This window comes from Melitaea cinxia, chromosome 12, assembly GCF_905220565.1.
Source record: "Melitaea cinxia chromosome 12, ilMelCinx1.1, whole genome shotgun sequence".
Lineage (NCBI taxonomy): Eukaryota > Metazoa > Arthropoda > Insecta > Lepidoptera > Nymphalidae > Melitaea > Melitaea cinxia.
The window spans coordinates 12,991,234-13,016,052 of record NC_059405.1 but is presented as its reverse complement, the minus strand read 5'-3'; the positions used below and the strand labels follow the sequence as shown (position 1 = coordinate 13,016,052).

Sequence of the window (24,819 nt, the reverse complement as noted above, 5' to 3'; positions counted from 1 at the left end):
CGCCTTAAAAATATTTATTGGTCAATTACTTAAAATAATGATGTTAGTGGTTTTAAAATCCTATTTTCCAATGACGAATCGATATTGACACACGTGTATCGCTTCTTTAGTTATGTATCTATTAATAGTATACGATCTACAATCGTAAGCGTTCATGTTTATATATATATATATATATATACTAGCTGACCTGGCGAACTTTGTACCGCCTTCTTTATTTTTTTCTTAAATATAATAATTAATATATCAAAATAAAATATAGGCTATCTTTCAAGTTGGATCGAACTGCACATGGTGTGCGAATCTTATCATAATCGGTTAAGTGGTTTAGGAGTCCATTGAGGACAAACATTGTGACACGAGATTTATATATATTAAGATATATATATATATATATATGTATAACTCTATGAAGTAAATAATTTGCTACATACTTAAAGCAACAGCTTCAGCCTGTAATACGTAGGAGAAGGATCAGAGCTTAATCCACCATACTGCTCCAATGCGGGTTGGCAGATATTCCCTACTATGAGTAACGATCGTTGTCAGGTGTATGTATATGATAATAACCGGGAAGCTTAATGTGCTCTCCGAGACACGACGGTGGGGTAACCCACAAGGACTAACAACCAGACCGGAAATAATTATTTGTATAAACAAATATCCACTGCAAGGGGGAATCGAACCCGTGACGGTCGGAGTTTAGGTGCCGTCGACACGGTAAACGCACTATTACACCAGAGCGGTCGTCACTTAAAGCAAAAACCATTTTGAATTATAGGTAAAACTGCGTAAATATTTTTTATCGGGATAAGTTTTATTTTGATTTTAGACATTAGCGTCTCTAATAATAATGAATAGATAATTATCATTATAAATATAATTTTTAAGGGTTGACCCTTAAAAATGATTTGCCTGCACATCTTAAAATTCACTCTGCGTCTGTACGAGTAGGTCCTATAATTTCGACTCTGTATTCCTTCTATTCAGTACCTTTTCAAATACCTTTTTAAGGGATCTGCACATTCAGGAACTAACATTTCTCTCGTGTTCTTACGAACGCTTTTTAATAAAGGCTCAATAATAGAAAGTAAAAAAAAAAATAGATTTCCATTTTCAGTCTTTCAATATGTTGGCTATTTTTAGAATAGTGATTCCTCTAAAAACAATTATTTTATTTAATATAAGTACTCTTTTCTTCGTGGATCTTCCATCGTGCTTCGGAGAGCACGTTAAGCTGTTGGTCATGGTTGTTATCATAAATACCTCATAGCGATCTTTACTCATAAGTCGGGAAAATAATTTTGATATAACTATTATAAAAAAAATAGTGCATTTAAATAATTTCCATTTTAACTTTTTATTTTATGTCAGACGAAACAACAGGTGATGTTGGCAGTTTTATTAATAAGCATTTAGAAAACTTGCTTCAAATTATTATAACATCAAAAGTTATCATTAAAGGTTTATTATTGATGACGCGTTGACGTAAAGGTCACACACAGCACTGGTTGTTACGCTGGCGGTCGCGGGTTCGATCCCCGCTCACGACAGACATTTGTATTTGCCATATAAATGTTTGTCGTGATCTGTCGCGTTTGTGCTTGTGTGTTGTGTTCTGGACCCCCGACACAGAAGAAAATCATACTGGGGGCCGTTGAGAGCGAAGCTTTTATCTTTTATTATAATTATAAAAAAATATTTGTTTAAGTCTTGTTTGTTAATTCAAATGAATATCACCAACACAAATTATAGTGGGAGTGAGTAAACGTAAGTAAGTTGTACACCTACGTACTTTTCTGTATTTCATTAAGGCAGGGTCCGACCATAACTTGAAAAATATACAAAAATAACAAAAACTTAACTAAAAAACATTTTAGTTAAATAGGTTATTTATTAATAAAAGCTCTGGGAAAAAATCGACGGCAAAACGTTATTTGTACATTACGAGTTTTCTTATTAAATACTTTTCTATATTGAGAACAACGCCTCTAATCGTGATTTGAATATAACATTATCGTTTGAAAAGGTTACAAGTTTCAATGATTTTCTCATATTATAAGCCATTTCATTATTTAAATTGATTTGCATAACACTAGAGCGACTCAATACATAAATTTTAATATTGCGTACGTTTTATAGCAGGCGTAATGAATAGTAACTTACACTATGAAGTTTAGGTGTTATAAACATAAAGTATATGTTCTACTAAAACGAAGCTATTAAATATTGAGCGTCACAAGCATCTGTCCCGGCACTGCTTGTTGGGAGCGGGTTCACCCCCGGGCCTACGCCTACTCGAATTACGTCATTCTTAACGCGGATATCTAGGCTATTGAAGGGACTTTTGGAAATTCTATAAATGTTCTGTTCTTTGTATAAATACTTTGAGAATTGTATAATTTTTTTCAGAGCACATCGATAATAAGAGAATATTTTGTTTATAACAAAAAGAGATTGTTAATTCTATATAACTTGTTAAATAATTATATATTTATTATATAGTCATATTTGTACACAAAGAATTCTTAAACAAAATTTTAATAGTACATTTTAAGATCAAAAAGATGTATTTCATAAAACTTACATAAAATTTTAACGTCTGTGCGTTGGACTGAAATAATAAATTTACCAATTCACTTCTACCGTGTGTACTCTGTTGAGAACATTAAACTGTTTTGTTTTTAGAAATCCAAACATTTTATTTGACCAATATGACACGATAAAACCCCGCGCTTGTTTAATTTTTGTGTGAATCAATAATAAGAATACTGTTCGTCGTTATGCTATGTCACTTCCAGTATATCTTATTCGGTACATAAAAGGTCCTTTGAAGGTCAACTGAGTCCTGCCGCTGCTGGTCAGAATTTTAAAGGTATCTACGTGAAAGAATAATACATAAACGTAAATGGAAATGAGGGTTTTATTTTCATGTACATAAGTCACGTTATACAATGTCTGAGAATTTTGCGATTTACACACATAATCGTCGGTCTGGAAAATTAAAACTCCATGCATCATTATATTTTCCACATAAGGTTTTATATTTGTGTAAGGAGACAATTTGAGATGAAAAAAATACGGGTAGAGAAAACTTGATTGATTATACAGCACAAACACAACTGGATCCTATCGCATTAGAATCACTAATGCAAATTACTGTTTGCGTTAATTATTTATTAGTAGGTACCGAAGAACGAAAACGTGCATAGTTTATTTTATATACTCATTTAATGTTATTTAACATGTGCCTACTTATATTTATGTATGACATAGTAAATGATTGATTTTTTTTCTCTTCTTTTAATAATATGTAATGTTAATAACATTTTGTATATAATAAAATTAATTTTCTCATAATTTAAGATTAAGCTCTAATCCCTTTCCTACATGGATAAAGATACATAATTATGACCAGCAGGGGGATGTTACTGGCTGAATCGTGAATTGAAATAGCTTGTCGACTTTTATCGGATTTTTATCCGAAATTGAAAAAAAAAACATTACTTTTTACAATCTAAAAGAAAAATCGATGAGAAAACGAATTTCAGGCCCGCGAACCGTAACAGCTGTTGTAAAATAGTTGTAAATATACGTTTGCTTGTTTGTTTCGGAATTTCATCAATTTATTATGAGTGTGAACATTACGTTCCTGCGTACTTATTGATAATATTACAAGGGACAGGTACAATTATTCTTTTTTTCTATGTTATTGCTATTTATATATAGTTTTTTTTTACAAATTACTCACTTTGTTTTCCTCTTAATAGTGCTACACTGTTTTGATGTATTTATTTTTGGTGCTATGACAATGTATATATTCAATATGTAAAAAAGTCCTTTTTCTTCATAGGTACTAACATAGTTGTTGATAAGGAAATTGACTACTAAAGCTCAACATTATTCACCTTATAGTTTTCGAAATTGAGCGCTATGAATGTTTATCAAACAAATCATATTTTCAACTAAATGTGCCACGTGGTTTCTCTCACGTTAATTTAAAAAAAAAGGTACCAAAATATTACATAGCTTATAGCCTTTCTCGATAATAGAGATTATCTATCTAACACTGAAATAATTTTTCAAATCGGACCTGTAGTTTCTGAGATTAGCGCGTTCAAGCAAACAAACAAACAAACTCTTCAGCTTAATAACATTGGTATAGATATAGGAAATAGTTTTAAATACACTAACAATCTATTAATACTTGAATTTTTTTAATGATTGGTCACGTAAAATTTAATGTTAATTTAAAATTATATGTATCGTCGTGACAATAAATATTTATTCAAATGTCTGGTAGAGAGGGTAAAATATCCCCAGGGAAAATTTTATTCGGCTTAAGAGCGATCTACCGCAATCGGAAGATTGCCTTTCGTAAGAGCATTGAATTTTTCTGGAATTTCCTCTTTATTTTAAGTTTTTCATGTGTCTGTTTTGCCTCTAGTGTATTCTCGTTTTACCTAACATGCATTAATCTCGACTAATATCGGTATTTACCTTCAAACTAAGTTCCTTCACTTTGCACGGTCTTCTAATTGATATATCCAGTCATCGAACGTCAAAGTTTTTTGGTATTTGTTGACACACTAAAATCAGATAAAAGAATTTTAGCAGTCCATTAGTCACATAATATTTTTGTGTAATTATCACATATTTTAATGTGTTTGTAGAAACAAATAGGTTTGTTTAGCCTTGAAGTATAATTTGGCATCAGTGAACTATGTTATATGGAATAGGTAATCACTCGCACGCAACTTTTATGCTTACCTTTAAAACAAAAATAAAAATATTTTTACACAAACCAATTAGATTTAGTTATTTAAAATCGACGACGCGATAGCTCAACAGTCAGTCCCGGTTGTTATCATCTACACCTGATAGCGATCGTTACTCATAGTAGGGAATATATCCGACAGTCCACATAGGAGCAGCGTGGTAGATTAACTTCTGATCCTTCTACATGGGGAAAGAGGCCTATGCCCAGTAGTGGGATATTACAGGCTACAAACACTACTAACAAATATTAATTTATAACAAATGTAATAAAACTTAGAAATAGATTGTCTCAAAATTATTATGCTTGAAATTAAATTGCTCGCAATAAATCTAGCAGTAGTTAATTGTTAACCTTGGTTTTAATTACTTGAATGAGATTTTAAATTGAAAATACAATTTATTTTATTTTTATTAATATTTAGCGCAAAAACTAAATTCAATTAATTTAACAATTTTTTGGAAAAACCATTGTTTTTGTCCGTATTAAGGTGCTAGGTGTGGGTATTATCTAAACCTTAATTTTATAATTTTAATAAAATATTCAAACATAGTTTAATCCTGTGTTACTTATCTTTTAAGTCTTTATTAAAAATAAAACTTTACTTTTCGCATAGATATAATAAATCTAGCTGTGACCGCGACTTCGTCCGCGTCCGAATTAACAAAATAATTATTGTTTAGTCCGCAGAGTTATAAAATAACAAATCTAAAGTAAAGTAGCCTAAGTTACTGCTTGCTACATCAGCTATCTGTCATTAAAAGTCCTATTAAAATCAGTCCAGACGTTTCAGAGATTACCCGGAATAAACAGATAGACAGACAGACAGACAAAAATTGTAAAAAATGTCGTTTTCGTATTTATATGAACCGTGTATATCCATATCCATCTAGTAAAAATCGGTTATTTTAATATTACAAACAGACACTCCAATTTTGTATTTATATTATTTGTATATACATCTAAGCTACTATCTATCTAAACAGTTATTTTTTATAAGTTTTTACCTCATTGTTCAACCATTATAATTTTATATAGTTAGCATTAAAACCACACACACAACGCCACCACCAACCTTTAAAAAAAAGTAGATTTTTTTTATATTTTCTAAGACCAAACCAAATTTAATCAATTTATAAAAACTACGATATATTAACGAAATAGAAGTTTAAACATTGAGAGTATTTTTTTTCAAATTACGAAATCCTTTTTAGTTGATTTATTCTATAAATATAATTACATCAAGTAACTTCGTTTCAATCTTTAAATTGTACACCATTTTTTATATAACAAATAATATAAATAAAAAGCTAGACATTGTGGACACTTTTTTAAACTTTTTTGTGTAGATATTTATTTATTTATTTACTTTTTTAAACTACAGGGAAAATAATGAAAAAAAAAATATTTATAAGGGTACAACCATACAAAGGCATGTAAGAATAAGTAAAAATCATTTTGAAGCTTTTTGTGTATACCTAAACTTTAACAACAAGAAAACGACAGAGTTTCAAGGAATAAAATATTAAATTTCAATTTATTATTGAATTTCTAATTACAACTTTTTTTATATGACATATAAGTGAAACATGAAATCCTTCCTTTTCTGCAGTCGGATAAACATTTCATAGCAATTACATATCTTACGATAAAATAATAATATACTAAATAGAAATAATACTCAACTATTAGTTAACATTTCAAGAAAACAAGTCGGCAAAGGTATAGTGGATTGTTCTCCTTAGATAAGGGGCCTAAAACAACGATACTTGAATAACGTTGACTGCTCACGAACCTATTTGATATTATATTTCGTTTCAGAAAGAATAATTCTTCGGTTTATGTTTCGACGTGCAAAATTTGATCTATTTTAGGGCTTTTAATGGTAATATGTCGACACAACAATGAAGATAATTTAGTTATGTAGCTAAATGTTTGTAATGATATTTCGAATGCTTAAATATTTCTTCGACGCAAATACTAAAAATTGAGATTGAATATAATTATGTCGTCTAATCCTAAGTTAGGCGACATAGGAATACACGATAGAAAAATTGCGTTTCAGATAACAGGGTGCTAATAAAGCACACGTTTTATTCTAACAAATTAACATATATTAATACTAGCGACCCGCCCCGGCTTCGCACAGGTGCATGCTGATACTCTTAGAGTATACATTACAGTAATATGTAATGTATACTCTAAGCCAGTGTTTTTCAATCTGTGGGTCACGACCCCTAGGGGGGTCGCGAAGACTTAGTCGGGGGGTCGCCGATTGAAATAAAAAGGCAAGGAACACAATAAAAACACAATTTTAGTGAGAAGAATGGAAATAAATAGATAAATGTACCAACATAGAAAAAAAAACCATTGACGTGGTATTTTAATTAAATTATATTATTTCTTAGTCTTTCTATAACACCAGGGGGTCGCCAGAATTTTTCAACTTGTAAAGGGGTCGCGAAATTAAAAAGATTGAAAAACACTGCTCTAAGCTGATACTAAATATAAAATATAAATATAATAATAATACATGCGCAAAAAATGTGTTTATTTACGACATCACATTAGAAAGCTCTAAAGCTATCTCAGTGTTCCTCTACTATAGTGTGCATGTATTATACATATAAACCTTCCTCTGGAATAACTCTATTTACTAAAGAAAACCGCATCAAAACCCGTTACGTAGTTTTAAAATTCTAAGCATACAGACATCGGGAAGTGACCGTTTTTTATATGTTTGTTTTATATGTAGTGATGACAGATACATAGTTGAAATTGAATCTACAACCCCTGGATCAGTACGCAGGGTTACTGCAAAACCAACGTCAATTTAATATCACCCAAAACTTGTTAAAAATAGATATACAATTATAAATATACATGTTCGCCGTAGTGTGTTTAAGTATGTAGCCGTTTCTAATCATACAATATCATTGCCCGCAATATACAATTGAAGATAATTATAGGTAGTATATTTTCAAGGAACCCATATTACCTACTTATTATTTTAGAGGCATAATTCAGTTGTAAAACCGTAGTAGTATTATATTCGTTGTTCGATCAATATTATTATTCAAACTAAATTCAAATTACTGTCGAACATGTTTTAAAATTAAAAGAGGTAAGATATATTTTGCTTGTAATTGGAAAATTCTAAAATTATTGGGCCAATCTTAAATAATTCCTGCATTATTATACACCTCCATTGTCATTAAAAGTAGTGTGCCGGCTTTAAAATGTCATGCTGAGACATTATTGACGCGGAAAGATGTTATTAGTTTTGAATGAACCATTTCTTTAATCCACTTTCATTCGATTCACATTTTTCGTGCTGCAATAAATTCAAATTAAATTAAATTATAATTTATTTGTAATATTAGGTAAGATAATCGCAAGCCATTAATCTAATTTATCAAAGCCGTAGATAGTGAGATTAAAAACTAAATAGGGGCAATAACTCTGCGCGAATGAACTTCACTAACCTTGACTTAGCTTAAGTGAACTCCATTTTCCAAATAGCCGTTGTTACATTTTAATTGTATGACCCATTATCACAACCAACATAAAATTCGGCCAAACTTTATTAATAATAAGAACTTTTTTATAATGATTTAAACAACAGTTTGAGAATTCAGCTTCTGGAAGGCATACCGCGACATCGTTCACGCGAAATTCACTTTTTAGTACCTTGTTACGATTGTCTCTATCTTAAACTATCTAGATACTAAACCACTAAATTGGTAATTCGAACAAGAATACAAAGTAGACCTAATGAAAAGAGCATTTATCGAACATATAATATAATTTGGTACAGCTGGGCGAACACGATGTACTGATTTGAACGAAGTACTCTATCATTGAATAATTGTGAGTTTCAGACAGTAATTTAGAAAATGAACGTTATACATCAGTTAGGAATCTATTATTAGGGTTGAGCTGCATTTTGTCAGTCCGGTTTCTCAGATTTTGAATGGACATAAATCTGACAGCTGAAGTAGAATCAAAGCTTTAACAAAACTTACACAAATTAAAATATTGTAACACGTTTACTGCGGAGCAGGCCCCATATCAAGTCCGGCCCAAAGCGGTTTTACTAGTTATCACTGTACGCACGCCGATATGGGCCTGTTCCGCTGTGAACTGTTTAATATTAATAATTAACATTTATTAATGTTACGCAATTTCATTTGTATTATTTTAGATAAAAATATGTTATGTTTTCAAAGTTATTTTTGTATCACATTGAATATACTTATCTGCCAATTATTGTAGCAGAGAGTTTGATCGTAAAACAGAAAAAAATACTCAGTAAATTTTATCTGTTGGATACTGTTAGGCGTTGAATATGTATTCGAAATTTATGGACGACAAATAATAAATCACGCTGTATTTTATAACAAAAAATCTACTGTACCCAAGAGTTTTAATTCATCTAACACATATAGAAACAAAGCAGACGAAATAGTAAGTGATGTCTAGTTACATAATACATAAATAAATTAATGCCGATGGACAAAATAAAAAAAATTGGCTATGGTGTCGTGTATTTTGCAAATATTTAAGATAAATTATGCTAAACAAAAATAATATTTTGTTAGATGTCCAACTTTTCTAAGACGTTTTGTTTATTTTAATGTACTCGTATATCGAATTTGAAATTTTGCCAGAAATATTTTGATTTTGAACATTTGGTCTGTGAATGTTTTACAAGTAATGTTACTATCAACTTTTGACGTCTTGACTGATGGTTTTAATAATAAACATAATAAAAATGATTTTATAAGACAAAAAAAAAAAAAAAATACAAACAAAACTTAAAAGTTAGTTTTGACTTCTTAATGTTTGCAATTTTTAACATAAGATATTTTTCTAAAAATTTTACCATATATAAACGTCCGTTTATATGTTTCTCTGTTCTATTTACGAGCTATGTAGTTATTTGCGACGTAGACGTATTCCAGATTGCGTTAAGTAATATATCATAATGATATCTTTATATTCCGAGTGTTTCTTAGGTCAAACGTAATGCTCGACTTCTACGAAATGTGATGCGTTACGGAGCTAACAATATTTGATACAATTTTATGTAAAAAAAATATGTAATCAATGTTAGTCTTCCTTATTTTAGACATTAGTATGTAATATTACATTAGACATTAGTATGTAATGTTACAAGGTCGCGTTACCTTTATGTAAGTCGATACTCATATTTAAGACGCACTTTCTTTCAAAGCGCTTCTTGAAAAATTCGAAATTGCACTTTTGAAGGGCTTAAACTACAACTGCTAAATTTTAAGAAGGCGTTTTAATTTATTAAGACTTAATTGTTTAAGTGACAGCGATGAAATACTAATAATCTTAAGCGGCTCGATATATAGTCACCAATAGCATGAAATAAATGTATTTTTTAAATTATATTCCTATGTGTAATGTAACATCGGTAACAAGCAGCCCTTAATGTACAATCTTATCTACATATTTTTAAGTAATATTTTCACTCATACTGATGCCATTCTGAAGTGTAGTGTAGTACTCCGTTATAGTTGTAACACACGCTCTGTAACATGCATTACCGTTAGAAACATAGCGTTTCGGTACGATTCGTACGATGGCAAGTAGGCATTTATTGTGGTGAAAATTTTTATAGGTTAAGGGTTAGGCTATAATAAGTAAGATTCGACATAAAGGCGAAAACTGAGTGTAAATGTTAAAGCAGTTAAAATGGCATATGTTTTAGTTAAAATCACAAGTCACATACGACTACAATTTTAAAATAGTTGAATATATGTTAAAGTATGTTGTATAACATAAATAATATTTTAAAATATATTCCTAAACAGTATTTAAATTTTTATTATTTTTGATCAGAGGACAGCTCAGATATAAAGTAATAAGTGGATAAATTTTTCCGTGGATTAGCTGGATTGTAAGCCTTATTCTTATTATAAAATATGCCATTCCGGCGAAACGTGTTTCATGTTTCCTATTTATTTTGAAGGTTTTCTTTTAAGTGACGTCTCTTGCATCTTGTGGTTTTCATGGATGTTACTTGTGTTTTGTTTTATAGACGTATACAACATGTAAAAGTTATATTTTGTTGTCGAATTAAAAGTTTGTTTTTTTACTTGTTATAAATAATACGACAAATTCTATAGACTAAGACTGAGATATTAAGAAACAGAATACAGCAAGATACACAATGTAGAATTAAAAACGGCAAGTGCCTAAAATTATGACATTTTTTTGGAGTTTTATAAATATTTTAGAAATATGTATTACAAGATATTTATAAAATAATATAAATATATATATTATCTATACTAACATTATAAAGAGAAAAGATTGAATTGTTTGTTTGTTTGCATTGAATAGGCTCCGAAACTACTGAACCAATTTGAAAAACTCTCATTGTTGGGAAGCTACACAATCCGTGGGTGACATAGACTATATTATATTAAAAAAAAAAGGATTTTTTTTTTATTTTTTTTCAATACCCGCGTGAAGCCGGTGCGGGATGCTAGTATACTACAAAGGAGTTGTTTGATTCAATTGATTATTTGTTATTTATTTTACTATTGTTTTAATGGGCACATAAAAAAGAATTTATACAAAACTTTATCTCAATCATGTGCAACTCAGTGTGCCAGTTATTAATTTCATCGTAATGATGCTTTTACTAAGGCAGACTTGGAACAATTTACTTGACTAATCCAATATAAAAAATACTTAACAATGCGTGTTAGGCTAGTTTAGCAAATGCCTGACATCCCTATTATCATCAGTAACTTCTTAAAACATCTTGTCTAGACAAGTTTCGTCAAGCTCTAAGTATAAGTAACGTCTTCAAAGTAATTGTTTTACAACATTCACATCTACTACTGAAATGTTTGTGTTGTGTTGAAAATGAAGCAAATATAGCAAATGAAGTAGTCATCACGTACAGAGAACAAATAAAAATACCTTTGATAGCATATAAATCAAGAAACATAAACGACCTCTTAGATTTGAGGCCGTAAACATTATGTTCCTTCATCAGAAATTACCCCGGCCTCAAGAAGAGCTACGTGTATATTATTTATTAAAGTAAGTGGGGTTATCGTAAATATATCATATATATTATTTGCCTGTTTTAACACTGGTCATATACAGCGATTGATAATTATTATTTAAAATATTCGAATGTTAACAAGCGCTATCTTAGGAACAGCTACATTTGATGATTGATAATAAAAACCTGATTATGGAGGAAAAAATGACTGAGACAATTATTTTTCCTTTATAATCAGGTTTTTATTATTAATTCTTAGCTTAATTAAAATATAACCACTAACATGAAAACTTAATTGTTAAAGAGCTATGATCTATATAGAAATGTATATAATGTAGCAGTAGGTACTATAGGCCAAAAGGTCCTCCTCCAATGTTTGGAATCCAGGATCAGAATTATGATTCGTTATTTAAAAATTGGCTGTGATTAATTTAATCGATGTTGTTTATAAATCAAAACTCACTGAAACAACCCCAGCTAGTCACTCTGAAATATTAAATGAAAAACTTCACCAGCGGATGCTGAGTAAAAATTCTGAGTCATATATCACCTAATCCGCAGTGGAGCAGCTTTTCGGATTAAAATTCATGTTTTTCTGTGTTATGGGAAATCAGCAGTGATATTTGAAAGCTAGTAAGGCTGCCATCACATGAAATTCTAAAGCTTGAAAATAATGGTAAGTCATGTAATAATGGTATATAATAATGGTGAGTTTACTGATGAGTGATGGACTACTTTTGGGTAGTAACAAATTTTTTCAGAAAGCTCTTTTGTTATATTTAAAATACCATAACCGACAGGCGCATTTCTGTTACAGATATTTTTGTCTGCTTTCTTTTACTTGATGGGTTTTCTTTGTTAATAAAATGGTTTCTTTTAGACACTTTTAAATTCCTGGGCGTACCCCGCATGTACTCCAAACTTGTAGACGTAAAAAACTAAGTATAAGTATATAGCTAGGATCATTCATAAGAACTCAATGAATATTTGATGAAAACCATTAGAACAGGTGAGCGGAACTACACAACAGACGTCAGCAAATTGCTTGGGGTTTGTGGGAAACTCATAATTTATTTATTATGTTTATTATATTTACATGTATTACGCATATAGCAATTACACATAACACATGTAATATCTATTAGTATTTAATGACATTAGCTTCATGACAATAGCTCTTTCTCTCGCGATTTTTATTCTGACATTTATTTTTTCAATATAGAGGAAAAATTGAAAAGGAATTTTACCGCACATGATCGAGGATTAGATAGCTATTATTGCATAGGCGTCTCTAAAACAGTCTCTCATTTTAATATTTGAAACCGATATTGTATCCTAAATAGCGCATAGGTTATAGTAATCGTAGTAGAGCAAATGCTTTTCCGAAGAGGATACCTGTTCAATTAAAGTCTTGTTGTTCATTTAATTTCAAAATATTTCGACGCGATACGTCAAAATATTTTAAATAAGAACATAAATTAGTTCGAAAAAATTAACATCTCCAGTTGTGTGTAATGTTCCAGTTTTGCTATAAATACATAATATTTGATTTATGGTTTTAAATAAGAACACATGTGCCCGCCAAGAATATGATTTATACAGGTTTCGTTTTAGTTTTGTGTAACGGTTTTCAGATACAAATATATATCGAAGTAAGCGTTTATTTAATCGAAACAAGCAAAAAATAGTAAGAAAAAAAAGAAGGAAATATGTGCATGACATTAGAACTCAGTCGTCGATAACTTTGTTTCATTGATGATATTTAAAAAATATCTGATATAAAAAATGCATTGAAATTTCATAGGTTAAAGTTAGTTGTCTATTAGTGTTATGCGTTGGCCAATTTATTCCATATAATTAAAATATATGTCTATTGAATTTTATTTTTTGAAGTATAATACGGACGACGAGGGCACCGCTGGTAGTTTTGCTTTTGTTATTCTGCTCTATGAAAGATTCATAGTAATGTCATTTCCAAAACTATTTACTTCGTCTGTTACAAGTTTTTCCTAATAGTGACAACATAAATTAAACAACATTGTAGCTTTGATCACACTTTTATTTCTCACTCAGCTTAGTATTAGTAGTATTTTATTTAATTTTTTTTTATATCTTATTAAAAATCTATGAAAAATTAGAAAAACAGCAATTTATTCTATGATAAACATTAGTATTTTGTAAAATTTGTTGCATTGCAATGCAATAATTATTCTGGAAAATACATTCTACTCAAACAAATTCAAATCAAATAACGAAATAAAATTCAAACTTTTTTTTGTACGACTACGTCGGCAAACAAGCTACAGCCTACTTTATGGTAAGCAGTTACCGTAGACTATAGAGGATTTCATCGCAAGCGCGTTGCTGATCCTAACCCCCAACTTATTACAGGAGACCTTGAGAGCAGTACGATTTAGCTGTGATCTTCTGTAAGATTCAACGTGCAATGGAACGGACTATGCTTGGCGTTTCCCTCAAAGATAGGATTAGAAATGAGACTATCCGCGAGAGAACGAAAGCAACCGACATAACCCACAGAATTAGCAAGTTGAAGCGGCAGTGGGCTGGCCATCTGTGTCGCAGGACCGATGGCCGTTGGAGTAGACGGGTCTTGGAGTGGAGACCGCGTCTTGGCAAACGCAGTGTGGGACGTCCTCCGGCCCGTTGGACCGACGATCTACGTAAGATTGCCGGTGTAGGCTGGATGAGGATTGCGGAAAACCGGGATGTCTGTCGCGATCTTAGGTAGGCCTATGTCCAGCAGTGGACTGCCATAGTCTGAAGTGATGATGATGATGTGATGATTCTGTAAGATTGAGGTGTTTCCTCAAACAGACTACTCCAGATTTTGAGCAGGATATATCTTGCTGTGGCCTTACCTCAATGGGACAACAATTAACTGAGATATTCAATTTGCTGATGTATAAACTATTAACATAGACTCGGAGTCATTAATATTACCGACGTTGAATAATTTAAGAAGATAACAATTATTATAAATAAAAATATAAATGTATATTTTCATTTTTGAACCGGTGTACCATCTACGAGCAGAGCACAAATAATGTGGAGCGAAGCCATTTTATTGCGAACCGTAGATCGTTATTGTGTTTTAAAAATTACTTAGTTTTACACATTTGTTAAGAGAGAGACGGTTCAAGATATATTGGTCATAATTTGAACCGAGTTGCTTGTATTTCAAACAATGTCTTTGAATTAATTCTGCTTGTATGGCAATGTATTATTTCCTTTTATCTTCAGATATTTTCATGTATTTTCTTGATGACAAAGTTATTTCTTTTTAATAACTATAACGTAATATGCGTTAACTTCATTTTTACTATTTATTATCTGTTTTTTTTTGCATTCATATACGATTTACATTTGCCAAGTCGGTTTCTCATTATCATCAATACATATAATAAAAATGTAACTGATCGATGTCTGTACAAGGATATGAGAAAAAATATTATTGGGACCTTTAACAACCCAAATAGTGCCCAAAACAATGATTGTTAGAATTTTTGTCTATTTGTCTATGCGTTTGTGCACGCCAATGTCAGAAACGGCTTATCCGATGTAGATGTAGTTTTCGCCAGAATATTGTGGATAGCTTCACTTAACATTCAGCGTTCGTTTGACGTCAATCGATTCATAAATAAAAAAGTTATACCAATTTAAAGAATCAAGTTGAGCATGTATCTAAATACCCAAACGACGGTGTTTATTCATCCAAAATAAACCAAAAGATATATCCAAAAAATGCTGTCCAAAGTCCAAGTTCCACGCGAACAAAGTTGTGGGCACAGCTAGTGTGTAATAGATATTATTGTGAGCAATTTAAGCGGTGGAGTATTTATAAGTCTTTAATAAATGTTGCTAACTTTTATGAGAGAAAAAGTAATTTAAAGACTTTATGTCGGAAAAATAGAATTTTTGTTGATTTATTTGTTTATATTTCTTAAAGTCTAAAAACATTTTAGATGTTTCTAATTAATTGCAACATATAAAGTATTTTTTTGTTATTTCAATTTTAAGTCAAATTAGAAATACGATGAGATTCATACAAATAATACGATGTAATCAGGGTTTGCAATCCGGTCGGATCTGGTAGGAATTTTAGCAATCCGATCAGACCGGATTGATTAATTCGTAATAACTTAATTTTGCTTTTTCATTCCAAAATAAGCCGACCGTTAAATGAAGTGCAAAAAAAAAACAGTACATGTAATATGTTGTTTTTCATACTAGTTTAAAACTAATTTTATAAGGTGACAACATTGAGAATCTCAGTTGAAAAAGAAATCATATATCAAATTTAAAGTTAATATATTTATATAAACTTCTATCAGAGCTACAAATGTAGCATATAGGATTCAAAATTTGTCGAATGAAGCCCAGATTCTGTATTCAAAAAATCAATTGTTTTACTCACGGACAGTTGAATTTCGAACATATCGTGTGAACACGTGGTGAAACCGACTGAATCTGTTATTTGAATTCTTCCTTACCCGAATGTTCAATTTTTTACTGATTCTTCTCTGCTTTTTCTTTTACGAGTTTTACGCCGCCGCCGCACCGCTATTTCGTTACGCCGTTTCGTTACTACCGGCCGATGTTGTAGATGACAACTGCTGGTGAGGTGGACTACTGTGGCTGACGATGCTGCCACCTGCATCTTCATTTTGGGCCCGTCGCGGGACAGCATGGATGGTAAGTTCGTAACGGCCAAGCCACATATTTTGACTAAGGTGTAGAGTTTGTGAAGTTAGGGCTTGTAGAGTTAGGGCGTGTAGAGTTAGAAGCTTGGCTCTACATGAGATCTGATAACTTTTTGATAGTGCGAGTCATATGATCTTGTCTTGGCAACATTTTACATGAAAATGTTTTTGGTGGGATTAAATTATTTCGGATTATATTAATTTTCGGTTAAAAATATTCAAGTGCCAAAATAAAATACACGTGGTTATTTAACTTAATTATTATCATTTGTAACCACAATGAGTCATGCTAATTATTAAATTAGTTACAGTTACATAATCTAAATACTCCATGAAAAACAGCGACGAATCTTACAATGATTTATTGTTGCTTTCAAAATACGTTATGACAATACGCACACAGTTAATGTTGTTTGACTGGGGAAATGTAAAAAACTTAGCATCTGTGTTATTTAGATTCCTCGCCTTTCCAAAATTATTCGATACTTTTATATTGGTTTATATTACGGTTATGTATATATAGATTTTTGTTTAAGATATACGATAGTTTCGGTACTATAACATCCCTAGTTAGAATCTTAATATTAATTGGAATTCTGCAAGTTTCCATAACTTACAATACGATATTCTTTTATTACGATATTCTTTAAACACCGCATAATAAGTAAAAAAAATCAGTGTTGTTTCAGTTGTTATAGTTCGCGTCATGTAAAAAGAACGCTGGCCTTGAAGCTGCGCAGAAGCGATTTATCGGTCTATTTGGTGGTACGGGGTAGGGGGACGGGAGTGTTTATCACTTGTCGCATGCTTGCCGGTGTGCTATTGGTTGACAGCGGTTGACAGTTCGACGTCGACTCAAATTATTATCGCGCACAAAAGTTTTAAATTACAAAATTCTCCATTTACTATTTATTTCACTAAAAAACAATTATCAATTTATCATTTTAAACACATAAAAACTATTAAGATACGAATATCGAGAGTACAGATAATTATTATTTTTGAATACGACATTTCAATAACTAAAAAATTTGTTATTGCTTTTGTTTAAAAAAAAATATGTGATTTTGTAAAGTGATAATTATTATACTTATTTAGTCCGAATTATTCGCACTTGTATTTCTAGTATTTTTTAATGTACCTACCAATAACCATTATACGAAGCCGCGAGTGAAAGCCTAATTAAAAAATAAAACAGTAGTACTTGTGCGCGAGTATACCCATGCGCAAACGCACCCCCTCCAGTTTCTTTCAGCGTTCTTTTTACATGACGCGAACTATAATAGGGTTGAATACATTCAGCCATAATATATTTACAGTTTTAATTGAGCGGTAATTTTCAAAATTCAAAATATGCAAAGTACCGGATCCGCAGTATTACCGGATCCGGTTTACCGGATAACAATGCCTTAATGCCTTATTAATAAATACCGTACAACGCGTAAAAAAGATAATATAGTATAGTCACGATGTAAGAAGGAATTAAGATTTATGGTTTTTCTTGGTTTTTTAAATAATGGACAATCTTTACGTTTAAATTTTTTTGATATTACAGCGTCAGAACAATTTTATAAATTGCGTCCGTGAATATATTTTTACTAGTAAATAAATATTATAAGTAAATACAAAAATATATACACTGAAATCTTAATAATAATGATGTTCTATTGACGCCTTTTTGATGCAGAACTAATAAAAGCGTAGATGCAATGTATTATTTCTATAACGTTAATAAAAAATAATAGTACACCCATTATACAAGCTTCTCTCTTTCTCTTCTTTTTATTCCATTAAGGTTGGATGAAGCTTAAGAAAACAAATAAATTTTCTCTCACAAAATGTAAAAAATAATATTTAAAAAGTCGTTTTATATATAAAACCCTCATTTAAAGAGTTTTAAATAGAATCGATAAAATTGAAACTTTTGTCTTCAGCGTGACACCCAGCCTTCATTCTAGACGTGATTAAAGTCCGTAACCGAAGTCCAATTTACATTCTTAACGACCTTTTTTATTTAAGTTCTGGAAGCTTAATTTTATTTCTTCAAAGTTTTTTAATATCGACGACCAAAGAGAAAAGACTTACGATTCAAAGATTGGAATTGTAGTTGGCACTTTTAACACTTAGGTGTTAGTGTATTTTTACAATTCTGATAATTCTTGTTATGAAAATTTATGAAATATCTAATAATTTTTGTTTATCAGACCTATATACTTAATCTATATATTCATTTAGTTAAATTACCTGTACAAGTGCTTAACGTCAGTTAACGATTTTCAACAATTTTTAAAAACATAGTCACCACAAATGAAACAAAAACACTGTGACCTATTTAAACATTTTCTCTTTGTAGACATCGCGCTGATTTGAACTTTATTTTTATTAATACTATGCTTTAGCATATATTTAAATGCACGCCTGTCCTCACATAAGATACAATAAAGCTATGTACACTAATAACTAAAGCTGACAGATAAGAGCGGCTGGTAGATTGAAAATAACTGTACCATTATCTACAGGTAAAAAAGTCTTCGAAAAAATTTTCAAGGTAAAATTTTGTATGCTTTTATGATTTACTTGTATATTTTTCTTTTTCATCATTCAAACACTGTACTGTGTGGCTACGGTACTAAAGAATATAGCCACCCCCTCTCTTCCCGTGGGTGTCGTAAGAGGCGACTAAGGGATAACACAGTTCCGCTACCACCTTTGAACTTAAAAAGCCGACCGGTGGCGGGATAACCATCCAACTGCTGGCTTTGAAATACACAGGCCGAAGACGGGCAGCAGCGTCTTCAGTGCGACAAAGCCAGCCCTGCGGTCACCAACCCGCCTGCCCAGCGTGGTGACTATGGGCAAAGCACATGAGTTCATGTTATTTTTGGCGTAAACTTGTGGAGGCCTATGTCCAGCAGTGGACTGTATAGGCTGTAATGATGATAATGATGATTCAAACACACTTTGTCTGTCGAATATTTCTATTCGCAACATGTGAATCCAAAAGTTGTAGCTTATTAGTTGATGTGAAATAGCCTAACGGCCTGTTTTATTACCTGCTGATAAAAAGTATCAGTAATTTGACTACGTGAGATAAAATTTATTAGTAACCATTGATATAGGCTCAATATAACTTGTAAAGTAAAACGGGGGGAGTAACGCCATACGAAATATTAAAGAATACATTTATTGAGGCACGTTTTCGAATTTCAAAAAAAGGAATAATGTCTGAACGTTTTCCTTAGGGACACATAAAGTATCACAAATATTTTGTAGGTACTATGAGTATAGTTCTTGATAAATAAATTATTGTATTTATTGCGCTACAGCTTTCCCCAAGGAGACCGATAACTGAGGTCAGATCGCAATTAGTTTTGTTGAAGTTATCTAATTTTCACATATTAACTTCAAGTAGAACACTATGATCTCAGAATATAAAATGAAAATAAACTGGATAAACGTCAAAGTTAAGAGTCAATATATAATATTTGATACGATGCTTACTTATTAGTAATGCGTTTGAGTTTTACGAGTGTGTACAAAACTACAAACTGTTGAGTAATATATGCATCAATGTTTCTTCGGATAAATTTTCTGATAAATCTTGTATGAATGTAATCACGGTATGATACTGCATTAATTAACTAACTATAGTGTGTTAAAGGAGATATGACAAAAAAATAAATGAATCGAGTAATCAAACTAATAAGCATCAATAAAATAATTTTATAATCAAACCACAAAGTCAAACATTTCACTATATATATATATATATATCTCTTCACTATATCAGCTCGTTTAACAATCGTTAGTGTACAGAAATATTCTCTTTTAAATATCGTGGCGCAAAAAGTTATTTACCCCAAGCGTTATTTCAGTTACTAGGTCACACGGTGGTCGTGTCTAGGGAGTGAGTGCAGGCATTTTCCTTTAACGCATTGTTTTATTTAGGTCTTCTATTCATCATTTATTAAAAAGCTTTTATATTTGAATGAAATAGGTTTTATAATAGATAATAATAAAAAGTAAAATAAAGGAGTTTTTAAATTTTAAAATATTACTAACAATTGTGTAGATGTAAATCTGCAACAAAAAAGTTATTATTATTATTATAATAGCATTAAATAATATATAAATAATATTTTCAGACTACTTATACCGTATTAAATTAAAGGTTCTGTGTGTTTTACTTAAAAGAAACTGGAATTGTTTTATACTGCAGAGTTGTTTCTTTATATATCTGACATTCTTGAGGTAGATTATAATATAAATGAAATATTATTGCACTATTCCATACTTTCTTGATAAGATTTTTTTTTTGAATTTACGGAATATTATTTTTTTATGTTCTTTAATACATATTGTATAAAACACACAATCTTTCCCAATTAAGCTTTTGTCGAATTAAAATTAAAATAACTTAGGTAAAAATAAAAATATAATTAAAGCATATATTTTTGAATCAATAAAAACGAAAAATAACAAATACCGTAAAATAAAATGAATCAAACAAAATAATAATAATAATAATTCAAACTATCAAGTGAAATAAAAAACATATGTGTTTATATATTTTTGTCGACAGTATAAAATTACATAAATAATTTAAAAAAAAGTTTACTAGTAATATTTTAGTTTTACAAATGTCATATTATACAGTCGTGTGACTGATATTATGTCACTTGCGTTATATTTTTTTTCTTACGGTTTTAGTATCACATTTTTTTCAGTTCGGTCGCCCAGCCAAATATGTCAAGCCTGCCGTAAGGAACGTCGTTCCAAAAAGACATATATAGAGACTGCCGGTAGAAGTGAAAACTTAGAAATTTTAGTATTAAATTTAAATTCCATAATGTTTTGCACAATACGTCAGCTGTATAGCTACAGATATACTGCTATAAGCATGTCGGTGACGCGAACCCATAAGATTTTCCCTACCAAAAAGTGTCCAACAGGGCTAAAGAAGTTTTCACTTCAAAAATCAATTAAATTAAAAAAACTTTAATAATTATTCTAACATTATTGATCAATTAAATAAATAAAGAATCAAATATCAATTAGATAATGAGTATGATAACTTTTTCAACATTGTACGTTCCCTGAACGAACTACAGGCAAATGTTCAAACATCGTTTGGCTAGGCGTGTCGTGATGTCAGCGATCAGCGCATGCGCCGACGCATCCATGCGCCAACCTTAGCGCCTTGGCCAAGGGCGATCGTTATTTAAAATTTGTTTTAGTTTTAATTAAAGTTACTTCCGGTTCGATCTGTAAGTTCTATTAAGAAGAGGCGACGAGATATTAAACAGGCGTTCGCTGAAAATATATTTTGTTACATTATATATCTATGAATGCATTTATTTGCATTATATTCGAAGTCCAGGCAGTAAGTATAAAGGAATGAAAGATTAGAACCTCGCCCTCTAGATACTAATATAGTTATTAACAGGGTAGTATGAGCTATTATTTTTTGAATTAAGTTTTAAATTTAGAAAGTGTAAGTGTATGAAGACAAAACTATACGCGACGCAATCCACAAATGCTTTTGACAGCTCATAGAATCACACAACAACGTACGAGACTTTGTGAGACACCATGGATATGTATGTCTAAGAATTTATTTAGCTTCATTCGTGAAATAATATAAAGTAAATCGATATTATTCATTATGAAGTATATTAGTTATATAGAAATTAGTATTTTTTTTCTCATTTTAATTTACTAATTAAAAATTACGTAAATACGGCTTGATGATAGTTTTATTACCAGTTTTGATAGCTAGATTTTATTTTATAAAACAGTTCTAATTTTTATATACCTTATGAATAATATCAACAAAGTAAATATAAGAATGAAAAATGGTTGCTAATGATGTTACTTTATTTATTTTGATTACGAAATAGCGTAATAGGTACCTACTGTAATAGGTGCTACTGTTAGAAACGATATCGAGTCATTTCACACAGAAATTCTCACTATACATTACTTCGCGATTTGTAATTCCGAATTTCAATTTACATTACCTACATATACATGAAAATATCTTACAAATGAATTCAAATTGAAATTAAAAAGTTTAACCGTTGTAGCGTTACTAAGATAAGAAAAAATAATGGAACTGTTCTAAATTTTATAATAAAGTATTAAAAGTTTTATTCTGCGGCTTTCCGACCTATTTATATTTGCGAAATATAAAATTACGTAACTAATTCTTTTATTTTACATAATTTTATGTTATTAAAATAATGTTTATATAATTATTCCTTTGTTAACCTTTTAAATTAAACGACTGCTAAAATATTATTGTAGATAATGTGGGAAACATAATTACGTAACATATTCTTTTATTAACCTTTAATTAGACGTCTACTAAAAATATAAGTATAACGTGTTCACGGTTTATTTTCGGACTAGACAGTAGACATCCTTGCAGTGTCACCGGCGTTGTATTTCAATATTTGATTGTCTAACACAAAAATAATTTATCAAATTGGACTAGCGACTAAAATTATAGCTTTCAAACAAATATATTTTTTCACATTATACACAATCACATTCTTTATAGTTCTCTGTAAAGATTCAAAATTAATAATAATTCTGTAATCGACATTTAATAAGGTGTCGTGAGGGTCTTTAAATTACCCTTGGCAACACAAACTAAACAAAATCAATATAATTTATTTTATCGCTAGCCGACCCGTGCCCACTTCGTTGGGCGTTAATTAATTTGTGATGCAAATGTTGTAACGGAACGTTACATGACTTCATATTTATTTTTAATAAAAATATCACATTATTGATTTACATCCATATATAAAAAAAATATATATAATTTTTGTTTTGTCAATATTATTTTAAAGAGTATAAAAAAAAAATCAAATAGGTATTTAATGAACTAATTTACAAGAAAAAGTTAAAGCGAACGTTCGATTTGTTTTCAATATAGATAATTTTATAACGGGTTCTCTCGGGCGTTGCCGAGGCGGCATGCCATCGGTCATGTCATTCGGCGTTAGACTGCGAGGTAGTTGTTAATACGTAATGAACTTTGAACTACGAGAATATTGATTTGCCTATTTCTTTTGTAAAACGCGTTAATAAGATTAATCTGGATCCTGATTCAATATTAATATAATCAGCATAATAATCAATTGGAAATACACTGGAGAAATCCCCGTCTTAGGGTAAGTTTTATTATCACAATTATTTGTTTTAAAAAAAAACCTTTTTATTATTACATTAGTATATATGTAAACATTCTGTTCAGCTTGTGTGAGCTTTAAATAATAGTTATCCTTAAGATTATTTGACTTAATAGATATTATTTAAACAGTTAATATACATATATTTTTATTTGTCTACCTTCAAGCTTTCATACCGCAGTAAAAAAAAATTGTTTTGTAATTAGATTTTATGCATTGTTGTAATTGTTTTTATTTCTTAAATGTAATTTAAGTTCTGTCGCCCTTCCACGACAATTCCGCTACCACGGTAGGTGGCAGACGCTCCTCTTGGGGCATCGTGGAAGGGCCTCCGGACAATGACGAAGGATAGTGGACTAAGGCGGGAAAACATAACATTCCAGGGACCCTGCTCCGCATCGCGAAGACCCTGCTCCGCATCGCGAAGACCCTGCTCCGCATCGCGAAGACCCTACTCCGCATTGTCTCCACTCTCCACCCGCTTGCCACGCGAAGACCCTGCTCCGCATTGTCTCCACCCGCTTGTCACGCGAAGACCCTCGCCTTGTTCCACGGTTGCCAGGGGAGTAGTCCATCAATCCCTTGAGTGGCAGTATCATTTTATTTAAGGCCATTATACCACGTCCCTAACAAATTTGTGTCTCATTGCGACAATGTACAGTAAAGTTTTCATCTCGCGCGTATTTCTCCGACCTGATTTACATTTACTATTATTTTTCACTGAATTTTTTGTTCCAAAAACAATAAAATATAGCATATATTACTCCTGAATAGTGTAGCTATCTGTTAGTGAAATAATTTTTATGATCGAATCAGTATTTACGAAGATTACCCCCTATAACACCCGGTCCAGAAACACACGCACACACACACATTACACACAGCTTCTGTATATGTACGATTTTATTTTTGTGTTACCCACACATTAGGGATTCTAAACATTTTTTGAATATCATATCAAAAATTGACCGCTCCAGCGGGATTCGAACCCGCGTCTCCGACTGACCGTGTCGGCGCTCTAGCCAATTAAGCTATGGAACGATGTACCCGCCAAAGCGAAATTCTTGATAT

At 31.0% G+C, this 24,819-nt stretch overlaps 1 long non-coding RNA gene across 1 annotated transcript; it reads left to right on the top strand.

Annotated features, from left to right (window-relative positions):
- The first annotated feature begins 23,539 nt into the window (after positions 1–23,539).
- On the top strand, positions 23,540–24,382 carry LOC123658537. The gene is made up of 2 exons (XR_006743904.1): positions 23,540–23,730; positions 24,132–24,382. It is a non-coding gene; the product is annotated as an uncharacterized LOC123658537 (long non-coding RNA).
- Positions 24,383–24,819: the final 437 nt, after the last annotated feature.